Source organism: Falco biarmicus, unplaced genomic scaffold, assembly GCF_023638135.1.
Source record: "Falco biarmicus isolate bFalBia1 unplaced genomic scaffold, bFalBia1.pri scaffold_42, whole genome shotgun sequence".
Taxonomy (NCBI): domain Eukaryota; kingdom Metazoa; phylum Chordata; class Aves; order Falconiformes; family Falconidae; genus Falco; species Falco biarmicus.
This window is the reverse complement of record NW_026611968.1, coordinates 84,270-98,832: the sequence shown is the minus strand read 5'-3', so window position 1 is coordinate 98,832 and position 14,563 is coordinate 84,270.

The window sequence follows — 14,563 nt, the reverse complement described above, 5'->3', positions numbered from 1 at the left end:
CAGTACAGCCCAGCACAGCCTACCAGGGCCCACCTCAGCCCACCACAGCCCGTCCCAGCACGTCCCAGCTTGTGCCAGCACGTACCAACCCGTCCCAGCCCACCACAGCCTGTTCCGGACTACCGGAGCCCGTCCCAGCTTACCACAGCCCATCCCAGCCCACCACAACCCGTCCCAGCCCACCACAGCCCACCACAGCGTGGCCCGGCCCACCGCAGCCCCGCCTGGCCCACCGCAGCCCGTGCCGGCCCACCGCAGCCTGTGCCGGCCCAACGCAGCCTGTGCCGGCCCACCAGAGCCTGTCCCAGCCAACCAGAGCCCTTCCCAGCCCACCAAAGCCCACCAGAGCCCACCACAGCCTGTCCCAGCCCATCCCAAACCACCACAGGCCGTCCCAGCCCAACACAGCCCACCACAGCCCGTCCCAGCCCACCACAGTTCACCATAGCCCATACCATCCCACCACAGACCACCACGGCCCACCAGAGCCCGTCCCAGGACACCACAGGCCGTGCCAGCAGACCACAGCCTGTCCCAGCCCACCACGGCCCAACACAGCCCATCCCAGCCCACCAGAGCCCGTCCCAGCCCACCACAGCCCATCCCAGCCCACCACAGCCCGTCCCAGCCCGTCCCAGCCCACCACGGCACGTCCCAGCCGACCACAGCCCGTGCCAGCCAACCACAGCCCGTCCCAGCCCACCAGAGCCCATCCCAGCCCGTCCCAGCCCATCCCAGCCCGTCCCAGACCACCACAGTACTTCCCAGCCCACCATAGGCAACCACAGCCCGTCCCAGCCCACCACAGCCCGTCCCAGCCCACACCAGCCCGTCCCAGCCCACCACAACCCACCACAGCCTGTCCAAGCCAACCACAGCCCGTCCCAGCCCGTCACAGCAAGTCCCAGCCCATGCCAACCCGTCGCAGCCCAACACAGCCTGTCCCTACGCACCACAGCCCATCCCAGCTTACCACAGCCCGCCACGGCCCACCACGGCTCGTCCCAGCCCACCACGGCCCACCACAGGCCATCCCAGACCACCACAGCCCGTCCCAGCCCACCACGGCCCGTCCCAGCCCACCACGGCCCGTCCCAGACCACCACGGCCCGTCCCAGACCACCACGGCCCACCACGGCCCGCCACAGCCTGTCCCAGCCTACCACGGCCCGCCAAAGACTGTCCAAGCCTACTAAAGCCCACCACAGCCCACCATAGCCCACCACAGCCCGTCCCAGCCCACCACAGCCCGTCCCAGCCTGTCCCAGCCCACCACAGCCCGTCCCAGCCCACCACAGCCAGTCCAAGCCCACCACAACCCACCAAAGCCCGTCCCAGCCCACCATGGCCCGTCCCAGCCCACCACGACACACCACAGCCCACCACAGCTCACCACGGCCCGCCACAGCCTGTCCCAGCCTACCACGGCCCGCCAAAGACTGTCCCCAGCCTACGAAAGCCCACCACAGCCCACCATAGCCCACCACAGAGCGTCCCAGCCCACCACAGCCCGTCCCAGCCCGTCCCAGCCCACCACAGCCAGTCCCAGCCCACCACAGCCCGTCCAAGCCCGTCCCAGCTCGTCCAAGCCCACCACAAGCCTTCCCAGCCCCTCCCAGACCCCCAGAGCCATCCCAGCCCGTTTCAGCCCCTCCCAGACCGTCTCAGCTCACCACACACCACGACAGCCCATCTCAGCCCACCACGGCTCGTTCCAGCCCCACCACAGCCCGTCCCAGTCCACCAGAGCCCGTCCCAACCTACCACAGCTTGTCCCGGCCCACCACAGCCCGTCCCAGCCCGCCACAGCCCGACCTGGATCACGACATCCCGTCCCAGCCCACCACAATTCGTCCCAGTGCACCACAGCACGTCCCAGCCCACCACAGCCCATCCCAGTCCACCACAGAATGTCCCAGCCCACCACAGAATGTCCCAGACCACCACAGCCCGTCCCAGCCCACCACAGCCCGTCCCAGCCTGTCCCCAGCCCACCACAGCCCGTCCCAGCCCACCACAGCCCGTCCCAGCCCACCACAGCCCGTCCCAGCCCACCACGGCCCGTCCCAGCCCACCACGCCCGTCCCACATTACCACGGACCGTCACGGCCCACCACTGCCCGTCCCGGCCCACCACGGCCCGTCCCGGCCAACCACGGCCCATCCCAGCCCACCACGGCCCATCCCAGCCCACCACGGCCCACCACGACAGATCTCAACCCACCACAGCCTGTCCAAGCCACCACAGCCCTCCACAGCTCTCCACAGCCCGTCCCAACCCACCCACAGACTGTCTCAGCTCATCACAACCCAACACAGCGCACCAGAGCCCGTCCCAACCCACCGCAGCCCGGCCCAGCCCACCACAGCCCATCCCAGCCCACCACAGCGCGTCCCAGCCCACCACAGCGCGTCCAAGCCCACCACAGCCCGTCCCAGCCCACCACAGCGCGTCCCAGCCCACCACGGCACGTCCCAGCCGACCACAGCCCGTGTCAGCCCACCACAGCCCGTCCCAGCCCACCATAGCCCATCCCAGCCCGTCCCAGCCCACCAGAGCCCGTCCCAACCTACCACAGCTTGTCCCGGCCCACCACAGCCCGTCCCAGCCCGCCACAGCCCGACCCGGATCACGACATCCCGTCCCAGCCCACCACAATTCGTCCCAGTGCACCACAGCACGTCCCAGCCCACCACAGCCCATCCCAGTCCACCACAGAATGTCCCAGCCCACCACAGAATGTCCCAGACCACCACAGCCCGTCCCAGCCCACCACAGCCCGTCCCAGCCTGTCCCAGCCCACCACAGCCCGTCCCAGCCCACCACAGCCCGTCCCAGCCCACCACGGCCCGTCCCAGCCCACCACGGCCCGTCCCAGCCCACCACGGCCCGTCCCACATTACCACGGACCGTCACGGCCCACCACTGCCCGTCCCGGCCCACCACGGCCCGTCCCGGCCCACCACGGCCCATCCCCAGCCCACCACGGCCCATCCCAGCCCACCACGGCCCACCACGACAGATCTCAACCCACCACAGCCTGTCCAAGCCCACCACAGCCCTCCACAGCTCTCCACAGCCCGTCCCAACACACCACAGACTGTCTCAGCTCATCACAACCCAACACAGCGCACCAGAGCCCGTCCCAACCCACCGCAGCCCGGCCCAGCCCACCACAGCCCATCCCAGCCCACCACAGCGCGTCCCAGCCCACCACAGCGCGTCCAAGCCCACCACAGCCCGTCCCAGCCCACCACAGCGCGTCCCAGCCCACCACGGCACGTCCCAGCCGACCACAGCCCGTGTCAGCCCACCACAGCCCGTCCCAGCCCACCATAGCCCATCCCAGCCCGTCCCAGCCCATCCCAGCCTGTCCCAGACCACCACAGTACTTCCCAGCCCACCATAGCCAACCACAGCCCGTCCCAGACCACCACAGTACTTCCCAGCCCACCATAGCCAACCACAGACCGTCCCAGCCCACCACAGCCCGTCCCAGCCCACCACGGCCCGTCCCAGCCCACCACGGCCCGTCCCAGCCCACCACGGCCCGTCCCAGCCCACCACGGTCCGTCCCAACCCACCACGGCCCTTCCCAGCCAAACACGGCCCGTCCCAGCCAAACACGGCCTGTCCCAGCCAAACACGGCCCGTCCCAGCCCACCACGGCCCGTCCCAGCCCACCACAGCCCACCCCAGCCCGTGCCAGCCAATACCAGCCCACCACAGCTCGTGCCAGCCTGTCCCAGCCCACCACAGCCCACTACGGCCCACCACAGCCCGTCCCAGCCCACCACAGCCCACCACTAACCCCGTCCCATCCCACCACAGCCCACCACAGCTTGTCCCAGCCCACCACAGCCCGTCCCAGCCCACCACAGCACACCACAGACCGTCCCAGTCCGCCAGAGCCCGTCCCAGCTTACCACAGCCCACCACAGCCTGTCCCAGCCTGTCCCAGCCCTCCACAGCCCACCACAGCCCGTCCCAGCCCACCACAGTACGTCTCAGCCCACCACAGACCGTCCCAGCCCACCACAGACCGTCCCAGCCCACACCAGCTCGTCCCAGCCCACCACAGCCCGTCCCAGCCCACCACAACCCACCACAGCCCGTCCCAGCCCGTCCCAGCCATTCCCAGCCCACCACAGCCCGTCCCAGCCCGTCACAGCAAGTCCCAGCCCATGCCAACCCGTCGCAGCCCAACACAGCCTGTCCCTACGCACCACAGCCCATCCCAGCTTACCACAGCCCGCCACGGCCCACCACGGCTCGTCCCAGCCCACCACGGCCCACCACAGCCCATCCCAGACCCTCCCAACCCGTCCCAGCCCACCACGGCGCGTCCCAGCCCACCACGGCCCGTCCCAGCCCACCACGGCCCGTCCCAGCCCACCACTGCCCGTCCCAGACCACCACGGCCCGTCCCAGACCACCACGGCCCACCATGGCCCGCCACAGCCTGTCCCAGCCTACCACGGCCCACCAAAGACTGTCCCAGCCTACTAAAGCCCACCACAGCCCACCATAGCCCACCACAGCCCTTCCCAGCCCACCACAGCCCGTCCCAGCCTGTCCCAGCCCACCACAGCCCGTCCCAGCCCACCACAGCCAGTCCAAGCCCACCACAACCCACCAAAGCCCGTCCCAGCCCACCATGGCCCGTCCCAGCCCACCACGGCCCACCACGACACACCACAGCCCACCACGGCTCACCACGGCCCGCCACAGCCTGTCCCAGCCTACCACGGCCCGCCAAAGACTGTCCCAGCCTACGAAAGCCCACCACAGCCCACCATAGCCCACCACAGCCCGTCCCAGCCCACCACAGCCCGTCCCAGCCCACCCACAGCCCGTCCCAGCCCGTCACAGCTCGTCCCAGCCCATCACAGCCCGTCCCAGCCCACCACGGACCGTCCCAGATTACCACGGACCGTCATGGCCCACCACTGCCCGTCCCGGCCCACCACGGCCCGTCCCGGCCCACCACGGCCCATCCCAGCCCACCACGGCCCATCCCAGCCCACCACGGCCCATCCCAGCCCACCACGGCCCACCACGACAGATCTCAACCCACCACAGCCTGTCCAAGCCCACCACAGCCCCTCCACAGCTCTCCACAGCCCGTCCCAACCCACCACAGACTGTCTCAGCTCATCACAACCCAACAGAGCGCACCAGAGCCCGTCCCAACCCACCACAGCGCGTCCCAGTCCACCACAGCGTGTCCCAGCCCGTCCCAGCCCGTCCCAGCCCACCACAGCCCGTCCCAGCCCACCACAGCGCGTGCCAGCCCACCACAGCGCGTCCCAGCCCACCACAGTGCGTCCCAGCCCGTCCCAGCCCACCACGGCACGTCCCAGCCGACCACAGCCCGTGCCAGCCCACCACAGCCCGTCCCAGCCCCACCATCGCCCATCCCAGCCCGTCCCGGCCCACCACGGCCCGTCCCGGCCCACCACGGCCATCCCAGCCCACCACGGCCCACCACGACAGATCTCAACCCACCACAGCCTGTCCAAGCCCACCACAGCCCTCCACAGCTATCCACAGCCCGTCCCGACCCACCACAGACTGTCTCAGCTCATCCACAACCCAACACAGCGCACCAGAGCCCGTCCCAACCCACCACAGCCCGGCCCAGCCCACCACAGCCCATCCCAGCCCACCACAGCGCGTCCCAGCCCACCACAGCGCGTCCAAGCCCACCACAGCGCGTCCCAGCCCGTCCCAGCCCAACACGGCACGTCCCAGCCGACCACAGCCCGTGCCAGCCCACCACAGCCCGTCCCAGCCCACCATAGCCCATCCCAGCCCATCCCAGCCCGTCCCAGACCACCACAGTACTTCCCAGCCCACCATAGCCAACCACAGCCCGTCCCAGCCCACCACAGCCCGTCCCAGCCCACCACGGCCCGTCCCAGCCCACCACGGCCCGTCCCAGCCCACCACGGCCCCGTCCCAGCCCACCACGGTCCGTCCCAGCCCACCACGGCCCTTCCCAGCCAAACACGGCCCGTCCCAGCCAAACACGGCCCGTCCCAGCCAAACACGGCCCGTCCCAGCCCACCACGGCCCGTCCCAGCCCACCACAGCCCACCCCAGCCCGTGCCAGCCAATACCAGCCCACCACAGCCCGTGCCAGCCTGTCCCAGCCCACCACAGCCCACTACGGCCCACCACAGCCCGTCCCAGCCCACCACAGCCCACCACTAACCCGTCCCATCCCACCAGAGCCCACCACAGCTTGTCCCAGCCCACCACAGCCCGTCCCAGCCCACCACAGCACACCACAGACCGTCCCAGTCCGCCAGAGCCCGTCCCAGCTTACCACAGCCCACCACAGCCTGTCCCAGCCTGTCCCAGCCCTCCACAGCCCACCACAGCCCGTCCAGCCCACCACAGCCCACCACAGCCCACCACAGTACGTCTCAGCCCACCACAGCACGTCCCAGCCTGTCCCAGCCCGTTCCACACGACCATAGCCCACCACAGCCCATCCCAGCCCACCACAGCCTGTCCAAGCCCACCACAGTCCACCACAGCCAGTCCCAGCCCACCACAGCTTGTCCCAGCACACCAGAGTCCGTCCCGGCCGACCACAGCTTGTCCCAGCCCACCACGTCCGACCACAGCCCACCACGGCCCACCACAACCCACCACGCCTTACCACAGCCCACCACAGTTCACCACGGCACACCACGGCACGTCATAGCCCACCACAGCCTATCCCAGCCCACCACGGCCCACCACAGCCCACCACGGCCCACCGCATCCCATTCCAGCCCACCACAGCCCGTCCCAGCCCACCACAGCCCGTCCCAACCCACCACAGCCCGTCCCAGCCCGTCACAGCTCGTCCCAGCCCATCACAGCCCGTCCCAGACCACCACGGCCCGTCCCAGATTACCACGGACCGTCACGGCCCACCACTGCCCGTCCCGGCCCACCACGGCCCGTCCCGGCCCACCACAGCCCATCCCAGCCCACCACGGCCCATCCCAGCCCACCACGGCCCACCACGACAGATCTCAACCCACCACAGCCTGTCCAAGCCCACCACAGCCCTCCACAGCTCTCCACAGCCCGTCCCAACCCACCACAGACTGTCTCAGCTCATCACAACCCAACACAGCGCACCAGAGCCCGTCCCAACCCACCACAGCCCATCCCAGCCCACCACAGCGCGTCCCAGCCCACCACAGCGCGTCCAAGCCCACCACAGCGCATCCCAGCCCGTCCCAGCCCGTCCCAGCCCACCACGGCACGTCCCAGCCGACCACAGCCCGTGTCAGCCCACCACAGCCCGTCCCAGCCCACCATAGCCCATCCCAGCCCATCCCAGCCCGTCCCAGACCACCACAGTACTTCCCAGCCCACCATAGCCAACCACAGCCCGTCCCAGCCCACCACAGCCCGTCCCAGCCCACCACAGCCAGTCCCAGCCCGTCCCAGCTCGTCCCAGCCCACCACAGGCCTTCCCAGCCCCTCCCAGACCCCCAGAGCCAGCCCAGCACGTTTCAGCCCGTCCCAGACCATCTCAGCTCACCACACCCCACCACAGCCCATCCCAGCCCACCACGGCCTGTTCCAGCCCACCAGAGCCCGTCCCAGTCCACAAGAGCCCGTCCCAACCTACCACAACTTGTCAAAGCCCACCATAGCCCGTCCCAGCCCACCACAGCCCGTCCCAGCCCACTGCGGCCCGTCCCAGCCCACCACAGCCCGTCTTAGCCCGACCCAGCCCACCACAGCCCGTCCCAGCCCACCACAGTTCACCACGGCCCGTCCCAGCCCACAACGGCCTACCATGGCCCACCACAGCCCGTCCGAGCCCACCACAGCGCGACCCGGATCACGACAGCCCGTCCCAGCCCACCACAATTCGTCACAGTGCACCACAGTGCGTCCCAGCCCACCACAGCCCGTCCCAGTCCACCACAGCCCGTCCCGGCACACCACAGCCCATCCCGTCCCACCACAGCCCGTCCTGGCCCACCAGAGCCCGTCTCAGCCCACCACAGCCCGTCCCGGCTCACCACAGGCCACTACAGCACACCACAGGCTACCGTAGACCACCACAGCCCGTCCCAGCCCACCACAGCCCGTCCCAGCCCACCACAGCCCGTCCCAGCCCACCACAGCCCGTCCCAGCCCGTCCCAGCCCACCACAGCCCACCATAGCCCAATACAGCCCACCACAGCCCGTCCCAGCCCACCACAACCCACCACAGCCCGTCCAAGCCCACCACAGCCCATTACAGCTTACCACAGTCCTTCCCAGCCCACCAGAGCCCGTTCCAGCCCACCAGAGCCCACCAAAGCCCGTCCCCGCCCACCACAGCCCGTCCCCGCTCACTACAGCCCGTCCCAGCCCGTCCCAGGCCACCACAGCCCTTCCCTGCCCACCACAGCCTGTCCCCGCCCACCACAACTTGACCCGGCCCACTACAGCCCGGTCCGGCCCACCACGGCCCGTCACGGCCAACCAAGGCCGGTCCCGGCCCACCACGGCCCCTCCCAGCCCACCACAGCTTGTCCCAGCCCACCACGTCCGACCACAGCCCACCACGGCCCACCACAACCCACCACGGCTTACCACAGCCCACCACAGTTCACCACGGCCCACCACGGCATGTCATAGCCCACCACAGCCTGTCCCAGCCCACCACGGCCCACCGCATCCCGTCCCAGCCCACCGCATCCCGTCCCAGCCCACCACAGCCCATCCCAGCCCACCACAGCCCGTCCCAGCCCACCACAGCACGTCCCAGCCCAACACAGCCCGTCCCAGCCCACCACAGCCCGTCCCAGCCCACCACAGCCCGTCCCAGCACACCACAGCCCGTCCCAGCACACCACAGCCCGTCCAAGCCCACCACAGCCCGTCCCAGCCCGTCACAGCTCGTCCCAGCCCATCACAGCCGGTCCCAGCCCAGCACAGCCCGTCCCAGCCCACCACGGACCGTCCCAGATTACCATGGACCGTCACGGCCCACCACGACCCGTCCCGGCCCACCACGGCTTGTCCTGGCCCACCACGGCCCATCCCAGCCCACCACGGCCCATCCCAGCACACCACGGCCCGTCCCAGCCCACCATGGCCCACCACGACAGATCTCAACCCACCAAAGCCTGTCCAAGCCCACCACAGCCCTCCACAGCTCTCCACAGCCCGTCCCAACCCACCACAGACTGTCTCAGCTCATCACAACCCAACACAGCGCACCAGAGCCCGTCCCAACCCACCACATCCTGTCCCAGCCCACCACAGCCCGTCTCAACTCACCACAGCCTGTCCCAGCCCACCACAACCCACCACAGCCAATCACGGCCCACCACGACCCGTCCCAGCCCACCACAGCCCGTCCCAGCTCACCACAGCCTGTCCAAGCCCACCACAGGCCACTACAGCCCACCACAGCATACCGCAGACCACCACAGCCCGTCCCAGCCCACCACAGCCCATCCCAGCCCTCCACAGCCCTTTTCAGCCCACCACAGCCCACCACAGCCCGTCCCAGCCAACCACAGCCCGTCCCAGCCCACACCAGCCCGTCCCAGCCCTTCCCAGCCCACCACAGCCCGTCCCAGCCCACCACAGCCCGTCCCAGCCCACCACAGCCCGTCCCAGCACTCCACAGCCCACCACAGCCCATCCCAGCACTCCACAGCCCACCACGGCCTGTCCCGGCCCAACACGGCCCACCACAGCCCGTCTCAGTTCATCACAGTCCGTCCCAGCCCACCACGGCCTGTCCCAGCCCACGACAGCACACCACAGCCCACCGCAGCCCGTGCCAGCCCGTCCCAGCCCACCGCAGCCCGTCCCAGCCCACCGCAACCCATCCCAGCCCACCACAGGTCACCACAGCCCACCACAGCCCGTCCCAGCCTGTTTCAGCCCACCACGGCTAACCACGGCCCGTCCCGGCCCACCACAGCCCGTCCCAGCCCACCACAGCCTACCACAACCCTTACCAGCCCACCACGGCCCGTCCCAGCACACCACAGCCCGTCCCAGTCAAATCCAGCACACCACAACCCGTCACAGCTCGTCCCAGCCCACCACAGCCCGTCGCAGCCCACCACAGCTATTCCCAGCTCGTCCCAGAGCACCACAGCCCGTCACAGCCCGTCCCAGCCCACCAAAGCCCGTCGCAGCCCACCACAGCCTGTCCCAGCCCGTCCCAGCCCACCACAGCCCGTTCCAGCCCACCACAGCCTGTCCCAGCCCACCACAGCCCACCAAAGCCTGTCTAAGCTCACCAGAACCCACCACAGCCCACCACGGCCCGTCCCAGCCCACCACGGCCTTTCCCAGCCCACCACGGCCCGTCCCAGCCCACCACAGACCGTCCCAGCACACCACAGCCCACCAAAGCCCGTCTAAGCTCACCAGAACCCACCACAGCCCACCACAGCCCACCACTGTCCGTCCCGGCCCACTACAACTCGTCCCAGCCCACCACAGCCCACCACAGCCCGTCCCTGAAGCACCACAGCCCGTCCCAACCCACCACAACCCGTCCCAGCCCACCACAGCCCGTCCCAGCCCACCACAGACCACCACAGACCGTCCCAGCCCACCACGGCCCTTCCCAGCCCACCACAGTTCGTCCCAGCCCACCAGAGCCCGTCCCAGCCCACCACAGCCCGTCCCATCCCACAACAGCCCATTCCAGACCACCACAGCCCGTCCCAGCTTACCACAGCCCACCACGGCCCATCACAACCCACCAAAACCCACCACGGCCCACCACAGCCTGTCCCAGCCCACCACAGCCCGTCCCAGCCCACCGCAGCCCGTCCCAGACCACCGCAGCCTATCCCAGCCCACCACAGCCCGTCTCAACCCACCACAGCCCGTCCCAGCCCACCACAGCCAGTCTCAGCCCACCACGGCCCGTCCCAGATTACCACGGCCCGGCCTGGCAAACCACTGCCAGTCCCGGCCTAGCACGGCCCGTCCCGGCCCACCACGGCCCGTGCCAGCCCACCACGGCCCGTGCCAGCGCACTACAACCCGTCCCAGCCCACCATGGCCGATCTCAGCGCACCACAGCCTGTCCAAGCCCACCACAGCCCTTCCCTGCTCACCACAGCCCGTCCCAACCCACCACAGCCTGTCTCAGCTCACCACAACCCACCACAGCTCACCACAGCCTTTCCCAACCCACCACAACCCACCACAGCCAAACACAGCCCACCACAGCCCGTCCCGGCCCACCACAGCCCGTCCCAGCCGACCACAGGCCACTACAGCACACCACAGCCTACCGCAGACCACCACAGCCCGTCCCAGCCTACCGCAGACCACCACAGCTCGTCCCAGCCCACCACAGCCCGTGCCAGCCCGTCCCAGCCCATCTCAGCTCACCAAAACCCATCACAGCCCATCCCAGCCCAGCACAGCCCACCACAGCCCATTACAGCTTACCACAGCCCGTCCCAGCCTACCAGAGCCCGTTCCAGCCCACCACAGCCCACCACAGGCCACTGCAGGCCATCCCAGCCCAAAACAGACGGTCCCAGCCAACCACAGCCCGTCAAGCCCACCACGGCCCGTCCCAGCACACCACGGCCCGTCCCAGCCCTCCACAGCCCACCACAGCCACCACAGCCCGCCACAGCCCGTCCCAGCCCACCACAGCCCACCACAGCCCGTCCCAGACCACCACAGCCCACCAGAACCCACCACAGCCCACCACAGCCCGCCCCAGGCAACCACAGCCCGTTCCAGCCCACCACAGCCCACCACAGCCCGTCCCAGCCCATCACAGCCCACCACAGACCGTCCCAGCCCGTCCCCGCCCACCACAGCCCGTCCCAGCCCACCACAGCCCATCCCAGCCCGTCTCTGCCCACCACAGCCCGTCCCCGCCCAACAGAGCCCGTCCCTGCCCACCACAGTTTGTCCCAGACCACCACAGCCCGTCCCAGCCCACCACAGCCCGCCACAGCTTGTCCCAGCCGACCACAATTCGTCCCAGTGCACCACAGCCCATCTCAGCCCGCCACAGCCCACCACAGCCTGTCCCAGCACACCACAGCCCGTCCCAGCCCACCACAGCCCGTCCCAGCCCGTCCCAGCCCGTCCCAGCCCACCACAGCCAGTCGAAGCCCACCACAGCACGTCCCAGCCCACCACAGCTTGTATCAGCCCACCACAGCCCGTCCCAGCTCACCACAACCTACCACAGCCCGCTCCAGCCCGCCACAGCACGTCTCCGCCCACCACAGCCCGTCCCGGACCACAACAGCCCGTCCCGGACCCACCACAACCCGTCCCTGACCACCACAGCAGATCCCAACCCACCGCAGCCCGTCCCGGCCCACCACAGCCCGTCCCGGCCCACCACAGCCCGTCCTGGCCCACCACAGCCCGTCCCGGCCCACCACAGCCCGTCCCAGCCCACCACAGTCCACCAGAGCTTGTCACGGCCCACCAGAGTCCGTCCTGAGCCACCACGGCCCGTCCCAGCCCACCACGACTGACCACAGCCTGTCCCAGCCCACCACAGCCCGTCCCAGCCCACCACAGCCCGTCCCGGCCCACCACGGGCAGTCCCGGCCCACCACGGGCAGTCCCAGCCCACCACGGGCAGTCCCAGACCATCCCAGCTCGTCCCAGCCTGTCCCAAACCAACACAGCCCCCCACAGCCCGTCTCACATCACCACAACCCACCATAGCTTACCACAGCCCGTCCCAGCCTGTCCCAGCTCACCACAAGCTACCACAACCTGCTCCAACCTGCCACAGCCCACCACAGCACGTCCCAGCCCGTCCCTGCCCACCACAGCCCGTCTTTGCCCAGCAGAGCCCGTCCCCGCCCACCACAGCCCATCCCCGCCCACCATAGCCCGTCCAAGCCCACCACAGCCCGTGCCAGCCCGTCTCAGCTCACTACAGCCCACCACTGCCCGTCCCAGCCCACCACAGCCCATCCCAGCCCACCACAGCCCGTCCCAGCAGGTTCAAGCCCACCACAGCCCGTCCCAGCCCACCACATCCCGTCCCAACCCACCACAGCCCGTCCCAGCCCACCACAGCCCGTCCCAGCCCACCACAGCCAATCCCAGCCCACCAGAGCCCATCCCAGACCGTCCCAGCTGGTCTCAGCTCACCACAACCAAACACGGCCCGTCCCAGCCCACCACAGTCCGTTCCAGAACACCAGAACCCGTCCCAGCCCACCACAGCCCGTCCCAGCCCACCACAGCCCGTCCTAGCTCAACACAAGCCACCACAACCCGCTCCAACCTGCCACAGCCCACCACAGCAGGTCCCAGCCCATCCCCGCCCACCACAGCCTGTTCCCGCCCACCACAGCCCGTCCCCGCCCACCACAGCCCGTCCCAGCCCGTCCCAGTCCTTCCCAGCTCACCACAGCCCGCTCCAGCCCACCACAGCCCGCTCCAGCCCACCACAGCCCACCACAGCCCACCACAGCCCGTCCCAGCCCACCACAGCCCGTCACAGCCCGTCCCCCGCCCACCACGGCCCGTCCCCACCCACCACGGCCTGTCCCAGCCCACCACGGACCGTCCCAGCCCGTCCTGGCCCACCACAGCCCGTGCCAGCCCACCACAGCCTGTCCCAGCCCACCACAGCCTGTTCCAGACGACCAGAGCCCTTTCCAGCCCGTCCCAGCCCGTCCCCGCCCACCACAGCCCGTCCCAGCTCACCACAGCCCACTGCAGCCCGTCTCAAGCTCACCAGAACCCACCACAGCCCACCACAGCCATTCCCAGCCCACCACAGATCGTCCCAGCCCACCACAGCCCGTCCCAGCCCACCACAGCCCGTGCCAGCCCGTCTCAGCTCACCACAGCCCACCACAGCCCGTCCCAGCCCACCACAGCCCGTCCCAGCCCGTCCCAGGCCGTCCCAGCCCGTCCCAGCTCGTCCCAACCCACCACAGCCCGTCCCAGCCTTTCCGAGCTTGTCCCAGATTGTCCCAGCCCGTCCCAGCCCATCACAGCCCGTTCCAGACCACCAGAGCCCGTCGCAGCCCATCCTACCCCAACACAGCCCGTCTTAAGCTCACCAGAACCCACCACAGCCCACCACGGCCCGCCACAGCCAACCACGGACCGTCCCAGCCCACCATAGCCCACCACGGCCCACCACAGTCCAACACGGCCCACCACAGCCCATCCTAGCCCACCACAGCCCGTCCCAGCCACCACAGCCAGTCCCAGCCCACCACATCCCACCACAGCCCACCACGGCCCACCACGGCCCACCACAGCCCATCCCAGCCCACCACAGCCGTCCCAGCCCGTCCTGGCCCACCACAGCCCGTGCCAGCCCACCACAGCCTGTCCCAGCCCACCACAGCCTGTTCCAGACAACCAGAGCCCTTTCCAGCCCGTCCCAGCCAGTCCCCTGCCCACCACAGCCCGTCCCAGCTCACCACAGCCCACTGCAGCCCGTCTCAAGCTCACCAGAACCCACCACAGCCACAACACCCATTCCCAGCCCACCACAGATCGTCCCAGCCCACCACAGCCCGTGCCAGCCCGTCTCAGCTCACCACAGCCCACCACAGCCCGTC